This window comes from Rutidosis leptorrhynchoides, chromosome 3 (assembly GCF_046630445.1).
Source record: "Rutidosis leptorrhynchoides isolate AG116_Rl617_1_P2 chromosome 3, CSIRO_AGI_Rlap_v1, whole genome shotgun sequence".
Taxonomy (NCBI): Eukaryota; Viridiplantae; Streptophyta; class Magnoliopsida; order Asterales; family Asteraceae; genus Rutidosis; species Rutidosis leptorrhynchoides.
Genome location: NC_092335.1, coordinates 19,311,498 through 19,335,019, shown reverse-complemented (window position 1 = coordinate 19,335,019; position 23,522 = coordinate 19,311,498). Strand labels below are relative to the sequence as shown.

The window sequence follows — 23,522 nt, the reverse complement described above, 5'->3', positions numbered from 1 at the left end:
ACGTAGAATATATTTAAAGTACTTGTGTCCATAGCGTAAAACATAAAATGCATGTATTCTCATCCCAAAATATTTTTAGAGTTTAAAAATGGGACTATATACTTGTGATGACCCGAAAATTTTTGACTTATTTAAACCAATTCTCTATACGATTTATTATTTTAACACGTTAAACAAAGTCTGTTAGATTGAGTCTCAAAATTTTAGAACTGTTTCATATATACAATTACCTTTGACTACTCTCGACGATTCATGAACAATTATATGTATGTATATATATATGTACAAGTAAAAATGACTTTTCTACAGTAAAACCCTATTTGCTACAGTAAAAATTACTTTGCTACAGTAAAACACTATTTGCTACAGTGAAACCGTATTTTGCTACAGTGAAACCGTATTTTGCTACAGTAACGCTATTTGCTACAGTAAACACTATTTGCTACATTAACACTATTTGCTACAGTATCACTATTTGATGTCGACGAACTAGCAAACAAAAACGGAAAAGGCGGCCATGCGATCGCATGGCAAAAACACTGAAAACTCATGCGATCGCATGAGCTACAGTAAATCGAAAAGTATTATAAATACGCCAGATTCCTGCACGAACTCTTCACACTTTAATTTTCTTTAATCAATTTTTATATTTATAATTATAATTATAATTTTAATTTAAGTTTAATAATAATAAAGTATATTCGAGGGTGTTTTAATTCGGGTTTCAAACCGCTTTAAGCTAAGGAAATATTGGGTATTGTTCGGGGTATTGTTCTTGAATCCAAGGCCAACCATACAGTCGTCTACCATCATTACGTCTACGCAATTTGCCTACAATATTGAATCGCAATATTGAACTGTGAGTTATAGTCTCCCTTTTTAAATACTTTAAATATTTTTGGGCTGAGAATACATGCAATTTATTTTAAACGCGATAAGACACAAGTACATACTAAATTCTACACTGAGTTAAACCGAAAATCCCTTAGCTTTGGTAACTAGTAGCTGCCAGTACATAGGATATGGACTGGTGGGCGCGAATAATTGTATATGGATCCATAGGGCTTGACATCCCCGTCCGAGCTAGAGCGCTAGCCTTTTAACGGACGTATGTTATTTGAGTTTAAGACACGTTGGTTTGCGTGTATTAAAACGAATGGGGTAATTATCACTATAGCGTTAAGTTTAGTTACCAGGGTGCTCTGTTACGTAGAATCTATTGATAAACTTTTGATGAAATCTTGTGGTCTATCTTTATATATGTTTATGACTCGAGCAATTAAACCTATAACTCACCAACATTCGTGTTGACTTTTTAGCATGTTTTATTCTCAGGTCCTTAGAATGCTTCCGCTGTGATGTGCTTGTTGCCTGCATGGAGTCTCTCATGCTTTGTACAAAGTTTATTGCATTCAAAATAAAACTGTGTTGTGTAATAAATAATTGGACTGTGAAGTCAACCTGTAAATTAAAGACTTATGTATTTTGGGGTTTTGCTTATACCTAAGTACTCGCCCACATGTTTATAACTTTCTATGTTTAGAAAGTCACTTATTTTAATGAATGCAATATTTTATCAAAACGTATCATATAGAGGTCAAAACCTCACTGTGAAATCAATGATTAACGTGCTGCGTCAATAGAGATTTTGACGGGTCGTTACAATACTCACGGTAGTAAAAGTATATTAATAATAAGTTTTCAACTTATTAAAAATATGGCCGTCGTCCTTGGATTCACGAACCTATAACAATAATAATGATTCAGATAATAATACGACATATGAATAAAATAAATCAAGTTCATAGGATACTTATATATCACTTTTTAACATTTTCATGTTAGTAGTCCTGTGTTAGTTGTCCTTTGTTAGTAGTCCTTTGTTAGTAGTCCAAATATAGTCCAATAGTCCAATAGTCCAATAGTCCAACAGTCCAATAATCGGTATGTATATATAATCTTATAATTACCCCACGGCGTATTGTATACGTATTGTTATAGACTCAATCATGACCCATGGTACGCGTATTATCTTAGAATTAACCCAGACGTATTGTGTACATGGTGTCTTTCGATTTATCCGAACGTATTGTATACGTATTGTCATGGAACGTACCAAGATTATTATATATATACAATCTCGGAATTAACCAAGATTACAATATATTGTTATACTAATGATAGCATGTCCAAATATATATAGGATATAGGAAAAGTTAGCAAGGATATGGTTAATATAGTTTTTATAAGATAAATTTCGTCCATATAAAGTTAATTTTAGCAGATTTTGTTTTGCTTGCCAAAAATTCATTACAACTCCGTTTAAAGTGAATCAAATTGCTATGGATTCCTTAAGAAGTTAATTTTTCAAAACAATTCGGAAAGTTCAGCCCAAGTAGTAATTTTTAGAGTTTTACCCTCTTTTTGTGCCGGTGGTCAGATTTGGAAGAATCCCGGCATCCACCCGATATATGATTTTTGATAAAATACTTCCACTTTGTCTAAAATCATGAAAAAGTTACTGGAAGTCTTAATTACATATATTAACATATTTCCAAAGGCTTAGCCTCGAACTCAAAGTCTAAGATAGGTTTTTAATTCCCAACCCAAAACAGCCCGCTTTTTACCGAATGGAGATTAAACGATATATGTTAAGTTTCAAGGTGTTCTTCATATGTACAAGTTATAAGTTCTTATATTAACTTAATATAACATCATAATACATATAAATAAGTGTTATTAGAGTTAAGCTAGAAAGATTAGATTAGTTTTTCAAACAAGTTTAGAATCAACTAAACTATGTTCTAGTTTATAAACTCTTATATAGGTAGCTATAAACATATGTATTGAACAAGAGTTGAAGTAGAGTTTTTACCTCAAGTTTAGAATGTAAACTTGCTAGAAAGAAGTAGTAGAATAAAAAATGAGAGAGTTCTTGCATGTGTGTGTGAAAATTGTAAGTAAAATTTGGAAAATGAATGTGTAAAAATGAGTTAGAAATGGTGCTTATTTATAGGCTCATAAATTTGGTTTTCAATGAAAAATATCTAAGATAAGTTAAAAACCATTAGGTCATGCATGACATAATACATCAATAATTGTAGATTACTATTCGTATATACCAATAGTAAATACTTCTAGAAGCTGCGTATAATACGCGTATAAATACCGTATAAATACATAATTGTAGATTTCTATTGGTATATACCAATAGTAAATACTTCTAGAAGCTACATATAATACGCGTATAAATACCGTATAAATACTGTATAAATGCCGTATAAATACGAGTAGAATTCTTGAGAAAATGAACGGAAATACGAGTATAGCTATCCCTTATCTGTATTTGTATATTATTAAGTGTATTCAATACTTTTAAGGATGTATTTATACTCATAATACATTGTATGTAAATACATTTTAACATAAGTTAATTACGTCGTTTAAAAAGTAACATATATATTGTCTGAAAACTCTTTAAATTAATAGTATGATAATGTATATATAATACCTTGTTAATATACTTAATGAGATATTTAATTATCATATTTTCAAGTTAAATATATATATATAATTAATACAAGTTATGACGTTCATGAATCATAGGAATAAAAGGGTAGTCAAATGCTTATATAAAACTCTTTCCGGAGGTTCAAGACTTATTAAAATTCAATGTTTATCAAGTCGAAAATATTAAATCATGTAAATAGTATAATCAAGTAGTCGGAAAAATCCGGGTCATCACATCCACAAACCAAAACCGTTGAACCAATAACTCCAACGGTAGTGCTTAACAATGTTAAAACGCCTAAGTGTGGGGAAGATGAAGTAACATCTAATGATGACCAGATAACAAAGAACTCCATTATTGATACAAAATTAAATGACCTCGTTATTAACATTTCATTGAAAAAGCTTTATAAACGAGTTCACGATGCTAGAATTAAAGGGAACTTTAAGTTATGTAACCGATTAGTGTCCAATCTGTCATCAAAAGAAAAAGAGAAATTAGTTGATTTTGTGAAGATTACAAAAGAAACCGACCAATGGCTTAAAGCAAAAATCACAGATATGCAAGTTAATGATGGTCTGATGGAAGTTGACGATGAAGTTAATCACAATTTCGACACCACAGCTAAGTGTGGGGAGATTCAAAAGTTTTAAAGATAATTTCATACTATCTAGAAGTTAGATATTCTGTTTTCGTGTAGTTTCGAGAATGGAATCCGATTGGTCTTTTCTACTAGCAGACCCTAAAGAACTACTCCTCTCCCCCCATTCTGAATTTTTTGTTTTTAGGTTTTACAAAATGAAGCATGCAAATGATATCAGCCATGATTTAATAAGCTTCAAAGGTAAGTTTTTATTTATTTTATGCTTTTAACATTTTATTTTTAAACGCTAAATTGTCGCTATAAAGCATTAAATTGATATTCATTAAAAATATGTATAATAAACCGAAATTACTAATATCAAGAAAAAAAATTAATCCATCACTGCGAAATTTACCGTTTATTCATAAGGTATAAATATCTTTAATCAATCAACTAAAAATATTTCAAAAATTCGTCAGGAGTAAAACTAGGTAATATAGCCGAAATTATTTTAAAAGAGAGACCTATATTTTGTTAATATTTGATTGATTAAAGTGGGATAAAAGACCAAAAAGATTTTTATTTTTATTTTTCCTTCTTTTTATAATTACTATATAACTATTTTATTTTAATATTTTATTATTGAATTTTAAAATTTATAAAATCTAATGTATAAAAAAAATATTAATAATATTTATATTTTATTAATATGCAATTTAAATTTAAAGTTTTGTGTGAATTTTAAAAACAAAATTTACTTTATTTCATTAAGTTAAAAATATGATTTCTAAAATTCGTCGTGAGTTAAACACTAGGTCTTGAACCGAAATTTCTTTACCCGAGGGAGGGGCGAAAAATTTTGTTATCATTTTGTTAATATTTGATTTATTAAAGTGGGATAAAAGACCAAAAAGATTTTTATTTTTATTTTTCCTTCTTTTTATAATTACTATATAACTATTTTATTTTAATATTTTATTATTGTATTTTAAAATTTATAAAATCTAATGTATAAAAAAAATATTAATAATATTTATATTTTATTAATATTCATTTTAAATTTAAAGTTTTGTGTGAATTTTAAAAACAAAATTTACTTTATTTCATTAAGTTAAAAATATGATTTCTAAAATTCGTCGTGAGTTAAACACTAGGTCTTGAACCGAAATTGCTTTACCCGAGGGAGGGGCGAAAAATTTTGTTATCATTATTTTTAATCTTATTGATATAAAGTATGCCAAAAACATTAAAAAAAACCAAAAATCTTTGTTTTTAAAACAAACGCTTTAAAATGACAAATTTTAAAATTTTGTTGAGGGACGAACTAGGTGAACGTAGCGAAACTACCTCATCCTAAATACCAAGGAAAAACAAAATTTTAAAATTATTTATTTATTTGTTTTAATTAAGTAAAGGTTTTTATATATAAAAAAAATAAAAAATACACCAGGCACCCCATGCGATCGCATGGGAATTGCACTGGTACCCCATGCGATCGCATGGGGACCAATTTCTGGGCAGAATGATAAACTCGCCTGGTCTCTGCTTCTGTCCCATAAAACACATACACACATATACGAACCCTCTATCAAACTCTCTCAAATTTCACCAATTTTTAATCAAATTACTCCAAATTTGTTGCTACAATCCGCTACAAACATGCCTTTCATTGGATTTGGGAAGAAAAAAGGTAACGATTTCACCCCTAAACTCCTTAAATTTGGATTTTTAGTGATTATGAACAATTTTTACCTAATTTGAATTTGATGATTTCTAGCTTGTTTATAGTTAAATTGTTAGTATATACTGCTTGTATAACCTAGATTGATGCTATTTGTCATGATTTGAAGCCTTAAACTTCAAAATTTTTAGAAATCTAGGGTTAGTGTTCTTGAGCAATTTGGGGCTTTTTGATATAAAGGGTTTATGGCCGATTTTTGTTGTGAATTCATGCTAAATTAAGTAATGTAACATGTTTAGGTTACTAAATGATCCAAACTTTGATCCTAAATATGATTTTTGAGCAAGATTGTTGACTTTTCTAGTCAAAAATGCATGAACTAGGTTATTTTGATCTAAATGTCATTTGGAACTTGTTTAAATTGCTATAATGATTATTTTGACATGTTTTAGAAGATGAATGCTTATAAACATAATATAAATTTTCATATATACGTATTTGAAAAAGTGTAGAAATGTTAAATTTATGAAAATGTGTATAGGTTCAATTGTGATTAAACATGTTATTATAATTGTTTTAATTTGTTATTTTGCTAACACTAATGCATTATTTGGATGCACAAAATTTTGTGTCTAATATGTTTTGCAGAGAAATACACATACCGATGGAGCTGGATCATCTTCAGGACAATACCAAGGTCCTGCACAATAGCCAGAACCACAACCTGAACCACAACCAGAGCCACAACCTCAGCAACAACAAGAACAACAACATTTTGATCAACACGTACCATACTATGAGCCACACCCACAATTCTCTAATGATTACCGACAGTTTCAGCCGCATGACTTAATAGTTCATCCATTTGTTCATGAAGAGGAATTACACCCCAATCTGCGATTTGAACGATACTGGATAGAATATCCGAGGTACCAACGCAACAAGCATAAGCTTTACACGAAAAATGTGGAAGTACGAAAAATGTGGAAGTACCAAGCATCTGCTGATCCAAAGATATGGTAACTCTTTATTTCATGATTGGGAGTGGTTGTTTACCATACGTAGGCCGGTATATAAGGAGTGGTGCGTTGAATTGATGAGCACCATTGTAATTAATACTGAGGTATCTTTATTAGAAGATAGATCTTTTCTTAGATTTTTACTTGGAGGTAGGATGTACAGGATGTCCCTAATGGACATGGCTAGGGCTTTACTCATTTACACCTCTGCTGATTTATTATCACCTGATTGTACAGCTTTGATTTATGAAGGTGATAGGGTAGATAGAAATTTTGACGCTAACGCCATTTGGAGGCGAATGTCAAAATTTAATGTGTTTAAGAGGGGTGGAAAACACTCCTATTTAGATATTGACAGGGCAGAGCTTCACATAATTCATAGTTTTTTAGCGAACTCTATTACACAACGGGGTAAAAATAAGAAAAAGATTACGTTGCATGATTTGTTTTACCTTAAGTGTATTAGAGACCCAAGAGGCTTTGTCAACATCCCCTATTGTGTTGGATATTATTTGTCGAAGGTTGCATATGGTATACAGGAAGGCGGCATAATAGGGGGTGGTATATTTGTCACTCTGATAGGAGAGTATTTGGGGGTTAATAGGTTTCAAGGGGGTCCAATGATTCAGGTTGCGGAACAAACTGAACCTATAGGTCTTGCGGTTTATCAGGGGGCACAGGTACTGTCACGGAGACAGAATAGGACTGTGCCATATCAGGGTAGCAGATCGCAGGTGGAAAGGGGCTCAGACGAGGAAATGGAGGAAGCAGCTGATATTAGGGAAGCTATCCGAGATAGTTACATTGATGTATATCAGCGGATAGATGAGGTGGAAATGAATGCCGATATGCGGCATAATCAGTATGTTCAGTGGAGAGCTGCAGATGAGTACGAGCATTCGAGGCAGCGACAGCATGATAGATGGGACGTTCATCAGCACCAAATCATGAGCCATCTATCTTATCAGGTACCACAGAACTACGTTCCAACTCAACCTGCATACTATCCACCATTTCAGCCCGATATGAGACCACCCTACCCCTTTTATGACCCGAACCAAGCCTACCAGGACACGTATCACCAACAATGGAACCCGGAAGACAACATGAACTGGAATCCATATCCATATTGATTATCTGTTCCATTGTTTATTATTTATGTTTCTAACATTTTCTTTCTTTTCATGTTTAAACAATTGATATATTTTCTATTTTGTAGTTTTTAAAACTTTTATTTTTATTATGTTCATATATTGTATTTATAATTTGAAAGTGGGATTCTAAGACCCATTTCAAATTATTACATGTTTATATTTGTATTGTATGTATATTGTCAATTGTACAAAACAGGGTAAAACAACGCATTTTCAAAGACTGGCATTAAGTTCAGCAAAAGCTACTAATTTTGATGACAAGACGAAACACAAATGTGATGTAAATGACGGAATGAACAAATGATGTGCACCATTTATCATTCAAACAAACAATCAACAATATGTTTGAAAACTTTGGTAAAATTTTAATCATTTTCTACGCTAATCACCCTCATGAATTTAAATTTTTACTGATTTCTTGCAAATGAGGGCATTGCAAGATCTTAAGTGTGGGGAGAGATTAAATTCTTTTGGTTAAACATATTATTAATACACTTAGTTTAATTGTCAAATTTTATGAAAATTTTAAAAAAAATTCAATTAAATGAATTCAAAATCATGTTTATACATATTTATGAACGATAAAACTAGGTGATAAAACCGAAATTATCGTTGCCTTAAAAAGGACATAAATTGAGAAACAACCTTAAATGCTAGAATTCATTTAAGAATGGAATAGACGAGAATAAAAAGGCAAAGAAAAACATAAATAAAAGCTAAGTGTGGGAAGAATTACCAAGTTATTTAAAACATATATCACACATTTTTGTACAAGATTATTGTAGGTACTTTTGCTTTGGACTAAACTAATCAGTTTTACCCGTTTTACTGTAATATAAATATATGAGAAAGATGGATCTACACGATGAATCAATTCCATCATTAAAGGAAGTAAAGTCTTCCGAAAAAGACACGCCCTTCTTGATTTAGGTCAAGAAGTTATCGTCCAGACCAGCTGTAGGTTGACGAAAAATCTAGAAAAGTCAACTCTAAAATCTGCAGGAAATCCACGGACCTCAGCATCAAACAGGGTCGCCAAGTGGTTAGACTTATCCTAACCATGAGAGGATCTGTCTCGTAAAATGGGGAGGGCGCCGTGCAAATTAGATGTATAAGACTAATGAATCAGACCCCCAGAAAGGATAATCTCCTTAAAAATAAAAAATCAGCTTTTAAGCCTGATATTACTCAATCCTTGAGATTGACCTTAAAGATTGAGAATTCAAACTCATGGAATTCAATGATATCTAAACTCGAGCTTGAACGAGAAAATATTTTGATCAAAACTAAAACCGATTTGTTTTCTGAAAAACCCATTTTTAATGCGTTCATTACCATTGAACGTAAAATCCTGAGAATTCATCAGAATTCATTAGGTCACCTGAACCAAATCGGGTGTCAACCGTAAGAACGGTGGTTGCATAGCATGGTCTAAGACAGGACCTTGTGCCAGACCGAAAAACTATAGGGTGATCTTTACTATTGCTCCTACCAAGGATAGTAATTGCATCCGACACGTTGTGGACCATAATCATACGCATGTCATTAGACATCGCCTTAACAGTTGCTTGTTCATCGCTTTCCTTTACAACCGGACGGTCGTTTACCGAAAGATAATATACGGGACAAGTAAACTGGACGTGTGCTTTCCTAATACAAGGTTAGCAAGTGGGTGACACAAAATCGCAACTTTTGAGCTAAAATTTTAAAATTTGAAACCCACAATCCATAAAAATATTTTGCAAACACCGGTGAAGGGTTATTCCGAAAAACCTGTCTAGGGTAAAATCTAGCTTGAATTTTCAAAAGATCAAATGTTTTCATAAAGATCCAATTTCCTAAAGGATCTAAATTTTTATAGCCATGTGGGACTGTAAACCACAATATTACTATCATTGTTCATACCGCCGTATCAAAATCACTGATGTATAAAGTGTGAAGAATAAAGAAGTGATTAGTGTGATTCAAGTTCTATATTGCTTGAGGACAAGCAACGCTCAAGTGTGGGAATATTTGATAATGCTACAAACGAACATATATTTCATAGCATTATCCTTCCAGAAAGACAAGCTTTTAGTTGCAATTGTTCTGTTTACAAGTGATATTCGTTTATATAATAAAAGGTGAAGACAAAAGGCATAATTGACGATTTGAAGACGCAAATGGCCAAAAAGCTAAAAAGTACAAGTTACAATCCAAGTGGTTCAAATTATTGATGAATAACGTCTAAATATTGATAAGAGCACAAGCTGCGGAACGCAAAGTACAAGATATCTCAGCGTACAAAAAGACGTTTGAAAATCCGGAGCTGAAAGTACAAGATATCTCAACGTACGACTCAACGGAGCTGAAAGTACAAGTCAACTATGCACAAAAATATAATATAATATATATAATTATAAATAATTATATATATTATTATATATTATAATATCGTAGCAGCCCACGTTTGGAAACTCAAAATATCTAAAATCAGAGGGCCATGCGATCGCATGGCCTGGAAGCTTTATTTCTATGCGATCGCATGGTAGTGAATTCCTGGTCAGGTCTATAAATTGATCATTTTCTGGCCGAATTCAACACCCCAGATTGATTAATTTCAATCTTTTCTTTCTCTCTAATTTATATTCATGTTATAATTTTAATTTAACTTAATTTTAATAATAAGGTTATTGTAACAAATGTTTTAAGGTTTTGTAAGTCAAAACTCTATCCGTGTAACACTACGCGATTAATACTCATTGTAAGTTATGTTCAACCTTTCTAATTTAATGTCTCGTAACTAAGTTATTATTATGCTTATTTGAGCCGAAGTAATCGTGATGTTAGACTAAATATTAAGATCGGGTTATTGAACTTTGGGCCATAATTAATGTTTGGACAAAGACCGACACTTGTGGACATTGGACTATGGACTATTAATAGATGGGGGATATTGTCTAATCGAGTGACAACTCATTGGAGTCTGTCGAACCTATCTTTAAATTAATTAGCCTAATAATTAATAATGATTATGGTTGTCCTATTTAGTGACGTTCATACGGAGTCTATTATAATCATTTAATTAATTATTCGGGTTGGGTAATTGAGTATTCAAACTGATCAAGTGGGTAAATTAGTATTCATATCTAATTAAAACAGGGGTGGATTACATACAGTGATAACTGGTGTAATTGTTGACAAAAGTGATAACTGCGTCACAGTTTAAATTCTTAATTAGTTGGACTATTTGACTTCGGGTATAAGGGTAATTTGACGAGGACACTCGCACTTTATATTTATGACCGATGGACTATTATGGCAAAAGCCAGATAGACGTATCAAATAAACCAAGACAAAGAACAATTAACCCGGGGTAATAATATATAACCAAAACGTCAACCATCATGATTACAGAAGTTTAAATAAGCATAATACTTTTATTTCATATTTCATCGCTATTTTATTTACTCGCAATTTATTTTATCGCAATTTACATTATCGCAAAAACTAAAAATTTGACAAACCGGTCGTTAAACGGTAAAACCCCCCCTTTATAATAATAATAATGCTATATTATATATAAACTTATATTATAAAATATATATAAACTTATGTTTTTATAGACACATAAAAGCTCCCTGTGGAACGAACCGGACTTACTAAAAACTACACTACTCTACGATTAGGTACACTGCCTATAAGTGTGTAGCAAGGTTTAGGTATATCCATTCTATAAATAAATAAATAACTTGTGTATATTGTAGCGTAATTAATAGCATTTCTATATATATTTTATACCCCTCTATACATTTATCAAGCTACCATTGTTACGGGTTCAAATCATGTCAAACAAGCGATGTACAACGAGTGTCAAGCAAGATGGGGCGGTGTGGTATATATGTGTCATTTCCTTTTCGTTTCATTGTTTAACCTAAACTGTTTTATAGAATGAAGATGAGAAATGGACCCGATATCGATAACGAAGGTACGAGCGAAGACTCCGAGTTCACGGCTAATGTGGAGGCCATCTTTAAAAGACAAAAAGCGGATTTTCTTGCGGATGTCAAAAAGGTCTTCCAAGAATCGGTTGATGGGCAAATAACCGAGTTAATCAACGAACGAATGAATGCCGTGATCGAAGAGGTACTCGAAGCTAGAAACATAAATCATCATGGTGAAAGGGGTGATGGTAATGGTGGACATGGAAGGCGATACTTCCATTACAAGAACTTCAAGGATGCTCAATCACCGATGTTTAATGGGGTGAGAGATCCTTTGAAGGGTACATGTTGGGTTTTCGACATCGAAGGTGCTTTTCGTACCGGTGAATGTCCTCCCGAGAAAAAGACGAGATATGATGCTAATATGTTACGTGAAGAGGCTAAGTTGTGGTGGGATGGTAAAATTCAATTGTATGGCGAAGAACAATGTATGAGTTTGTCGTGCGAAGAGTTTAGAAAGGAATTCTTTAAGGAATACCGAACTTAATCCGACCTTAATAGAATCCAGGACGAGTTGAGCAATTTGCAACAAGGTTCTATGGACTTGGTTACTCTCAAGTCTACTTTCTTGTCAAAAGCTCGTTTTTGTCCGAAGTATGTCGGTGATGATCAAATGTTGACGCAAGATTTCTATCGTACCTTAAGCGATGAGTTGAAGGGAAAGATTAGTCGGGGAATGGCTAAGTCTTTTGAAGAGTTGTTTGAGTTGGCTCGGGATTTCAAACCGGAGGTGCCGAAAAGAAGTGATTTCTCTTTCTCTAAGATAAAATTCGAAGGTTCGAATCATTCGAACTTTTCAAACAAGAAGAACAAGAAAGGTTCCGAAAGTGTTAATAGCGTGAAGAAGGGTGATTTAGGGAATTTTCTCCCTACTTGCTTTAATTGTGGGCAAAAGGGTCACATCTCTCGTAAATGTCCAAAGCCGGCTACGAACAAACTCACATGCTTCAATTGTCAAAAAAGGGCACCGAAAGTCGGAGTGTCCCGATTTGTGCGATGATCAAATTAAGAGGCTAGAGAAAGCGGCGGGTACGGCTAGGGGACTAAATTATTTGATGACTAATGATGAAGCCAAACAATCCAATGAAGTTGTCTCAGGTACTTTCATGGTTAACTCTAATCCGGCGAGGATACTATTTGATAGCGGTGCTAATTTATCGTTTGTATCACCAAGATTTGTGCCTAAGCTAAATAAACCGCTAGCTAAGTTGAGTCATCCGGTAGAAGTTGAAATAGCAGATGGTAAGACGGTGCTAGGGGTTGATGTGTGTAAAAATTGTAATGTTGTGTTTGGTGCCGAAGCCTTTAAAATTGATCTCATCCCGATGACTTTGGGTGAGTTTGATATCGTCATTGGTATGGATTGGCTCAATCATAATAGAGCTGATATTGCATGCTATGAAAACTTTATCCGTGTAAAGACCCCAAGTGGGGGAGAGTTAATTATTCATGGCGAGAAACGTAGAAGGCTTGTGTCGTTATGCACTTATGCACGGGCACGTCGTTTTCTTAGTAGTGGTGGCATGGCTTTTTTTGCCCATGTAGTTGATACTCGTGAAGAGCCACCATCCATTCGTGAAATTCCGGTGGTTAATGAATTCGAAGACGTTTTTCCGAATGAGTTGCCGGGTGTTCCGGCGGAAAGACAAGTTGAATTTCGCATTGAGTTGGTTCCGGGGGCTACTCCCATTGCTAAAACTCCTTATCGTTTAGCACCAACAGAAATGCAAGAATTGTTGAATCAAACCCAAGAGTTGCTTGAAAAGGGTTTTATCCGACCGAGTGCTTCGCCATGGGCTGCTCCGGTTTTATTCGTGAAGAAGAAAGATGGTAGTATGCGGATGTGCATCGATTATCGGGAGTTGAACAAAGTGACGATCAAGAAACGTTATCCATTGCCTCGGATTGACAATTTATTTGACCAACTCCAAGGCGCGACGTATTTCTCTAAAATTGACTTACGGTCCGGCTATCACCAAATGCGGGTCCGTGAGGAAGATATTGATAAAATGGCTTTTCGAATGCGTTACGGGCATTTTGAATTCGTGGTAATGCCTTTTGGTCTTACGAATGCACCGGCGGCATTCATGGATCTTATGAACCGAGTGTGCCAACCTATGTTGGACAAGTCGGTAATTGTGTTCATTGACGACATACTTGTCTATTCTAAGAGTATGAAGGAACATGAACACCATTTGCGCGGTGTGTTGAAGACATTGCGGAAGGAGAAGTTGTATGCTAAATTCTCCAAGTGTGAATTTTGGCTAAGGGAAGTTCAATTCATTGGCCATATTGTGAATAAAGAAGGTATTCAAGTAGATCCGGGGAAGATAGAGACGGTAAAGAGTTGGGGACAACCGACTACACCTACGGAAATCCGATGTTTTCTCGGATTGGCCGGTTATTATCGTCGGTTTATCCAAGACTTTTCTAAGATCGCCTCTCCATTGATGAAATTGACAAGGAAGAACGCGAGATTTAATTGGGAAAATGAGCAAGAGATTGCTTTCCAATTGTTGAAGGAGAAATTGTGTCAAGCTCTGGTCTTGGTGTTACCGAAAGGTATAGAAGATATGACGGTTTATTGTGATGCCTCATTAAATGGGCTCGGGTGTGTTCTAATGCAACGGGGTAAAGTCATCACTTATGCCTCTAGACAGTTGAAGGAACACGAAAAGAGATACCCGACTCATGATCTCGAATTGGAGGCAGTGGTGCATGCGTTGAAAATTTGGCGCCACTACTTGTATGGTGTCAAGTGTATGATTTATTCGGATCATAAGAGTTTGAAACATCTTTTTGATCAACGAGATTTAAATTATCGCCAACGTAGATGGATGGATGTAGTAAAAGATTATGATTGTGAGATACTTTACCATTGATAATGCTACAAACGAACATATATTTCATAACATTATCCTTCCAGAAAGACAAGCTTTTAGTTGCAATTGTTCTATTTACAAGTGATATTCGTTTAAATAATAAAAGGTGAAGACAAAAGGCAGAATTGATGATTTGAAGACGCAAATGACCAGAATGCTTAAAAGTACACGTTATAATCCAAGTGGTTTAATTTATTGATGAATAACGTCTAAAAATGACAAGAGTACAAGTCGCGGAACGCAAAGTACAAGATATCTCAGCATACAAAAAGACGTTCGAAAATCCGGAACCGGGACATAAACCAAGTAACAACGTACGACTCAACGGAGCTGAAAGTACAAGTCAACTATGCACAAGAATATAATATAATATATATATAATTATATAAAAATTATATATATATTATAAATAATTAAATATTATGTCGACAAACTAGAAAACAAATCATTGTGAGCTGGATCAGGAGGCCATGCGATCGCATGGCCTGGAAGAACATTTGCCATGCGATCGCATGGGACCAAAAAGCTGGCCAAGTTCTATAAATTGGAACAAATTCGGCCGAATTAAACACACCTTCACTTCTTTTCTTTCTTTCTTCTGTAAGAATAATTTATATTTATAATTATAATTTTAATTTTAATTTAAGTTTAATAATAAGGTTATTGTAACAAATGTTTTAAGGTTTTTGAGTCGAAACTCTGTCCGTGTAACACTACGCGATTTATATCATTGTAAGTTATGTTCAACCTTTTTAAATTAATGTCTCGTTGCTAAGTTATTATTATGCTTATTTAAGTCGAAGTAATCATGATTTGGATTAAATATTAAGACGGGGTTATTGGACTTTGGACCATAATTAGGGTTTGGACAAAAGACCGACACTTGTGGACACTGGACTATTGACTATTAATGGACTTTATATTTGTTTAACTGAATGATAGTTCGTTAATTTAATATAGAGATTTACAATTTGATGTACCTATAAATAACCCCATATGCCTTATTGGACACGATGGGCGGGATATTTATATTCACTAATAATTGTCCATTTGACTGGATACGGGTAATGGATTAATAATCAATGGACCTATTAAAACAGGGGTGAATTATATACAGTGATAACTGGTATAATTATTAACATAGTATTAAAACCTTGGACTACATACAGTCGATATCCTGGTATAGTTATTAACAAAGTATTAAGACCTTGTTACAGTTTGGATCCCTAATTAGTTGGAATATTTGACTTCGGGTATAAGGGTAATTTGACGAGGACACTCGCACTTTATAATTATGACTGATGGACTATTTTGGACAAAAACTAAATAGACATATTAAATAATCCAGGACAAAGAACAATTAACCCAGGGTAACAGATTAAAATAAATCGTCAAACATCATGATTACGGAAATTTAAATAAGCATAATTCTTTTATTTCATATTTCATCGCTATTTTATTTATCGTCATTTATTTTACACACTTTAATTATTGTCATTTATTTTTACGCTAAAACTTAAAAATTGACAAACCGGTCGTTAAACGGTAAAACCCCCCTTTAATAATAATAATATTACTACTTATATGTATATATATATATATATATATATATATATATATATATATATATATGTATATATATATATATATATATATAGTACGTTTTCAAATTTGTAGCTCCCTGTGGAACGAACCGGACTTACTAAAAACTACACTACTCTACGATTAGGTACACTGCCTATAAGTGTGTAGCAAGGTTTAGGTATAACCATTTGTAATAAATAAATCAAACTTGTATAATTTATACCGTATTTTGTATTAAAAACTAATATATTTTCGTATACCACTCGTTGCACAACAAGTATTTTTGGCGCCGCTGCCGGGGAACCTACTAACCAAAAGCGGAACGCTATAATATTTTCTGTAAAAATATATTTATATAAGTTTATTATATTTTATATAAATATTTTATATATATTTAAAATCATAAAAATTAAAAATTAAAAATTATTCGGGTCCAGTACTGTAGCAGCCCAAAACATCTGGCATGGTAACCAACTCCATGTGAACGCATGGAATTATAACTAAAACTCATGCGATCGCATAAGCTGAGGTGACAGACCTGAAACATAGGATCCGTCGAATTAGGGTTTTAATAAATTATAATTATTATTAATTATTTAGAATTAGGGTTTATTTATTATATTATTTAGTTTTAATTTTACATTTAATTTGTAATTTAAGTTTATTAAGTTTTATTAATTATATAAAAATTAATATTTTTATATAAACAATATAAAAATAATATTTTTATAAAAATTGTATTTTTAATACTTTAGTTTATTTTTATAATCTATATTTTTATCGTTTATTCATAATTTTTATAATTCTCGTTCGTAATTAGTTTTAAGTTAGTTTTTGCCATAGTAATTTTATATTTCTAGACTTATAAGTTTTGCCATAAAATCCCTTAAGTGCTTTTTCCTTAGAATTAAGATTTAGGCGCTTTAGAATTTTGCGACGCCATTTTAAGTTTATAAATTTTAGTGCTTTTTAAGTAATTGTCATTTTCCGTATAGAATTGCATTTTAAGTTTTAATACTTTTAGGTGCAACTTTTTAGATTTAGTTTTTAGACTTTTAAGTTTTGACATTTTTATTTCTTATTTTTAATTTTCGACGTTTTTCGACGCGCTTTTTCTTTTTCATTTCTACGCTCTAGTTTTTAGGACCTAGAATTTTCTTTATTTTCTTTAAATTTCGTCGGAAAAATTATTGTAAGCAATTAAATTGATAGACATCCAAATTTTCTGGTTCGTAGTAATAGTTGGATTTGTTAGTGGCGAGTTGTGGACTTTCGATTTAAAGGGTCCTGGCTACCTGCTGCATCTTTTGGCTATTCGAAATGTGGGCAAAATCAGAAAAGTCTATTAATTTGATAACTTATATAATTTTTATCTTTTTAACTAATAGGATATTCAGTGAATGCACCAAGCGAAACGTTCACCACCTTTAATACGTTCACCACCTGTAACTCGATCAAGGCATCTAGCAAATATTGCTGCCATTGAATTTTTAGAATCATCATCTAGTCGAACAAGTACTTCAATTCAAATTTCTGATAATCCATTTTTTGAACCCGACTTCACAATTGAGAGCCCGAAGGATATTCAGGGACAATTCCAAGATCCTGATACATTAAACATTCCTCCTGAACCACAATTTATTCAAACGGAGTTTGTCAAAGAAGGAACAGTTAAATCAGAATCATCTAGTGATTCGGATTCAACTTGTCAAGATATGGCAGATCCAGAACCTCAAACTATGGAAGACCGAATGAGAGCCACACGTACGGGCCAAGGTCATGCCATTACTCAACCAGAAGTTAGACCACCAAATTTTGAAATCAAAGGACAAATCCTACACATGGTTACTAATCAATGCCAATTCGGTGGTACAGAAAAAGAAGATCCAAACGAACATCTTCGAACTTTTAAGAGAAATTGTACTCTATTTAAAATCGGAGAAATTGAGGATGAAACGATCTATCTTATGTTGTTCCCTTGGACTTTAACCGGGGAAGCTAAAGATTGGTTAGAATCATTACCCGAAGGAGCAATTGATACATGGGATGTCTTAGTGGAGAAATTTCTTCAAAGATTCTTTCCAGCATCTAAAGCCGTGAGACTTTAAGGAGAAATTGCCACGTTCGCACAAAATCCAAATGAAACGTTATTTGAGGCGTGGACAAGATTCGGAAAGATGTTGAGAGGATGTCCTCAACACGGTTTAGACACTTTCCAAATAGTTAAAATATTCTATAAAGGCGTCGATGTCGCTACCAGAAAAGACATCGACACAGCTGCTGGTGGTTCCATTATGAAGAATACCGCTACCGAAGCTCACAAGATTATTGATAAAACAGCCTCCCACTCGCATGAGTGGCACCAAGGGAAAGATATCTTACAGTCATCCAAAGCGGCAAGAGCCGATTCTAGCCATGACTTTGATTTCATTTCCGCAAAGCTAGATTCTTTCGAAAGAAAATTGGAAAAGATGACTAAAGATATTCACGCAATAAGAATCAATTGTGAGCAGTGTGGAGGACCACATTTAACAAAAGATTTTCTCAGTATTGAACAAACAATGGAACAATGAGAGAATGTTTCATACCTAAACCAAAGGCCGGGAAATAATTATCAAAATAATTATCAATCGCCAAGACCAAACTACAATCGAAACGTTCCTTACAATCAAAATGTCCAACAAAATAACCAACAAGGTCCTAGCAATCAGCAAAGACCTGGTTATATTAAATCACCACAAACCGATGAGAAAAAAACAAATTTAGAAGACTTGGTTCTAAAGCTAGTTGAATCTCAAACGCAGTTTGTTATATCTCAGAAACAAACTAATGAACAAAATGCTCAAGCATTTAGAAATCAACAAGTTTCAATCCAAAATCTGGAACAAGAAGTAAGTAACCTAGCAAGGTTAATTGGTGAAAGAAAACCGGGGAGTCTACCTAGTGATACAAATGCTAACCCCCGAAATGAAACAGCTAAAGCTATTACCACAAGAAGTGGTATAACACTTAAACCACCTGAAATGTCAATAATTTCCGATAACTCTATTCCTAATTCACAGGCACCACAGCCTGAAAAAGAGAAGGAAACTGAACCGGTAGTTGAAAAGGTTAATGAAGATAACACAGTTAAGGCAAAGCCTTATGTTAAACCATATCAACCACCACTTCCATACCCGAGTAAATTGAGAAAAGAAAGACTTGAAGCCGAACAATCTAAATTCTTGGATATGTTTATACAGATAAATGTCAATCTTCCTTTCATTGATGTAATTTCAGGAATGCCAAGATATGCTAAATTTCTGAAAGATCTAATCATAAATAGAAGAAAAATGGAAGAACTCTCGGCTGTCACAATGAATGCTAATTGGTCTGCAGTATTATTGAATAAGATACCAGAAAAACTATCAGATCCAGGAAGTTTCACAATTCCATGTTTTTTGGGTAGTCTTAGTTCAATAGAAGCATTGGCAGACTTAGGTGCTAGTATAAATTTAATGCAGTACTCATTATACGCTAAACTAGACCTTGGAGATTTAAAACCAACACGAATAAGTATACAACTAGCCGGTCGATCAGTAAAATATCCTAGAAGGATAATGGAAAATATGCTAGTTAAAGTTAGTAATCTAGTATTCTCGATAGACTTTGTTATTCTAGACATGGAAGAAGATTCTCGAGTTCCTCTTATATTAGGAAGACCATTCTTAAACACATCTAAAGCAATAATAGACGTGTTTGGTAAGAAATTGACCCTAAGTATAGAGGACGAGAGTGTTACCTTTTCTGTTGATAAAGCAATGCAACAACCACAATCTGCTGATGGTACATGTTATTATGTTCAAACTATAGATTCACATGCAGAATTGTTACAAGAATTTTCTGAATTACAAGGAACAGGAGAATGTTCTTTAGGAGAAGGAGATGAACCAATTGATGAAGCTGAAATGTTAGCTACACTAATAGCTAATGAATATGAACCAACAACAGAAGAACTTCAAGTACTAAAAGAGGAAGACAGATATCGATACAAATCATCGATAGAAGAACCACCAACCTTAGAGTTAAAGCCACTTCCAAAATATTTGGAATACGCTTATTTACATGGTAAATCTGAATTATCGGTAATAATCTCGTCTTCTCTTTCTGAAAATGAAAAATCTCAACTCATTTCTGTGTTAAAAGCTCATAAATCAGCTATTGCATGAAAAATTCATGACATTAAAGGTATAAGTCCTTCGTATTGCACACATAAAATCCTTATGGAAGAAAATCATAAAACATATGTGCAACGCCAACGAAGATTAAATCCAAATATGCAAGATGTTGTTAAAAAAAATTATTAAACTGCTCGATGCTGGTTTAATTTATCCAATCTCTGATAGTCCTTGGGTAAGCCCAATTCAATGCGTGCCTAAAAAGGGTGGCATCACTGTCATCACAAATGATAATGATGAGCTTATTCCTACTAGGACTGTAATAGGATGGCGTGTTTGTATTGACTATAGAAAATTAAATGACGCCACACGAAAAGATCACTTTCCATTACCTTTCATTGATCAAATGTTAGAAAGGTTAGCCGGAAATAGTTTCTATTGTTTTCTTGAAGGTTTCTCCGGATACTTTCAAATTCCTATCTCACCCGAGGACCAAGAGAAAACCACTTTCACGTGCCCTTATGGTACTTTTGCTTATAAACGCATGCCATTTGGACTTTGCAACGCCCCTGCAACCTTTCAAAGGTGCATGATGGCGATTATTCACGACATGATAGAAGAATGAATGGAAGTTTTCATGGATGACCTTTCAGTCTTCGGTGATACTTTTGAAACATGTCTAATTAATCTTGAACGAATGCTTATTAGATGCGAGAAATCGAATCTAGTACTTAATTGGGAGAAATGTCATTTCATGGTTAAAGAAGGCATCGTTCTTGGTCATAAAATTTCAAGTAAAGAAATTAAAGTGGATAAAGCTAAAGTAGATGTAATTGCTAAACTTCCACATCCCACCAATGTTAGAGGAGTTAGGAGTTTTCTAGAACATGCTGGTTTTTACCGACGTTTCATAAAATATTTTTCTAAAATTGCCACTCCAATGAATAAACTCCTTGAAAAAGATGCTCCATTCATCTTTTCGGATGAATGCATCAAATCTTTTAATATTCTTAAAAAACAACTCACTAATGCGCCAATCATGATAACTCCAAACTGGAAATTACCATTCGAACTTATGTGCGATGCAAGCGATTTTGCAATGGGAGCCGTTTTAGGTCAAAGAATTGACAAACGATTTAAACCTATATACTATGCTAGTAAGACGTTACAAGGAGCACAGACGAATTATACAACTACTGAAAAAGAACTCCTTGCTATTGTCTTTGCTTTTGACAAATTTCGTTCATATCTCGTTCTAGCTAAAACGGTGGTCTATACTGACCATTCTGCCCTTAAATATTTATTTTCAAAATAAGATGCCAAACCACGATTAATCCGTTGGATCTTACTTCTACAAGAATTCGATATTAAAATCCGAGATAAAAAAGGAGCAGAAAATCTCGCCGTTGATCATCTTTCTCGTCTTGAAAATCCTGAATTAGAAGTTCTAAATGAATCAGCTATACAAGATAACTTTCCTGATGAATACCTTTTGAAAATTGATTCTAGTGAAATTCCATGGTTTGCTGACTATGCGAACTACTTAGTATGTGGATTCCTTGAAAAATGGTTGTCGTACCAAAAACGAAAGAAATTCTTTAGTGATATAAAACACTATTTCTGGGAAGAATCACATTTGTTTAAAAATGTTCCCGATGGAATAATACGCCGATGTGTATTCGGGAATGAAGCTATAAAAATCTTAAATCATTGTCACACAGGACCAACAGGAGGGCATTATGGGCCGCAATAAACTGGTAGAAAGGTCTACGAAGCTGGATTCTATTGGCCTTTAATTTTCAAAGATGCACACATTCTTTGTAAATCCTGTGATGCATGTCAAAGGGCCGGAAAAATAAGTCAACCTGATGAAATGCCACAAAATGTCATTCAAGTATGTGAAGTTTTTGACATTTGAGGTATTGACTTTATGGGTTCGTTTCCAAAATCTCATAATAATCTCTACATTCTCGTTGCCATTGATTATGTATCCAAATGGGTGGAAGCGCAAGCTCTCCCAACTAATGATGCACGAGCTGTAGTTAACTTCTTAAAACGTCTTTTTGCAAGGTTCGGAACACCGAAAGCTTTAATAAGTGATCGGGGTACTCATTTTTGTAATAATCAACTTGAAAAAGTTCTCAAAAGATGTGGAGTAACTCATAAACTCTCTACCGCTTATCATCCACAAACAAGTTGACAAGTTGAAAATACCAACCGAGCATTAAAACGTATTCTAAAGAAAACTGTAGGAGCAAATCCGAAGGAATAGTCCATGAAATTGGAGGATGCACTATGGGCTTTTAGAACAGCCTACAAAACTCCAATTGGCACCACACCTTTTAAACTCGTTTATGGAAAAGCATGTCACCTTCCAGTAGAAATTGAGCACAAAGCATTTTGGGCTTTGAAGACATGTAATCTTGATTTACATGAAGCTGGACGCCTACGGTTAAGTCAACTAAATGAATTAGAAGAATTAAGACATGATGCATATCAAAATTAGTTAATCTATAAGGAAAGAACGAAGAAATGGCATGATAAAAGAATCCGAAGATCAAAAGAATTTAAAGAAGGAGACAGAGTTCTTCTTTTCAATTCAAGATTCAGATTATTTCCTGAAAAGTTGAAATCTAGATTGTCTGGACCATTTATAGTCAAAAGAGTTTTCCCGTACGGAATAATAGAATTGATAAATTCAAACGGGATTGAATTTAAAGTTAATGGTCACAGAGTTAAACACTATATTGATGGTCCGATGGAAGTTGACGATGAAGTAAATCACAATTTCAACACCACAGCTAACTAAGTGTGGGGAGATTCAAAAGTTTTAAAGATAATTCTTATGCTTTCTAATGTTAGATATTATGTTTTCGTGTAGTTTCTGAGAATGGAATCCGTTTGGTCTTTTCTACTAGCAGACCCTAAAGAACTAGTCCTTTCCACCCATTCTGAATTTTTTGTTTTA

General features: G+C 33.5%; 1 non-coding gene across 1 annotated transcript; it reads right to left on the bottom strand.

Moving 5' to 3' along the window:
- Positions 1 to 18,496: 18,496 nt before the first annotated feature.
- LOC139903353 (small nucleolar RNA R71) lies at positions 18,497 to 18,603 on the bottom strand. The gene has a single exon (XR_011778178.1). It is a non-coding gene; the product is annotated as a small nucleolar RNA R71 (small nucleolar RNA).
- Positions 18,604 to 23,522: the final 4,919 nt, after the last annotated feature.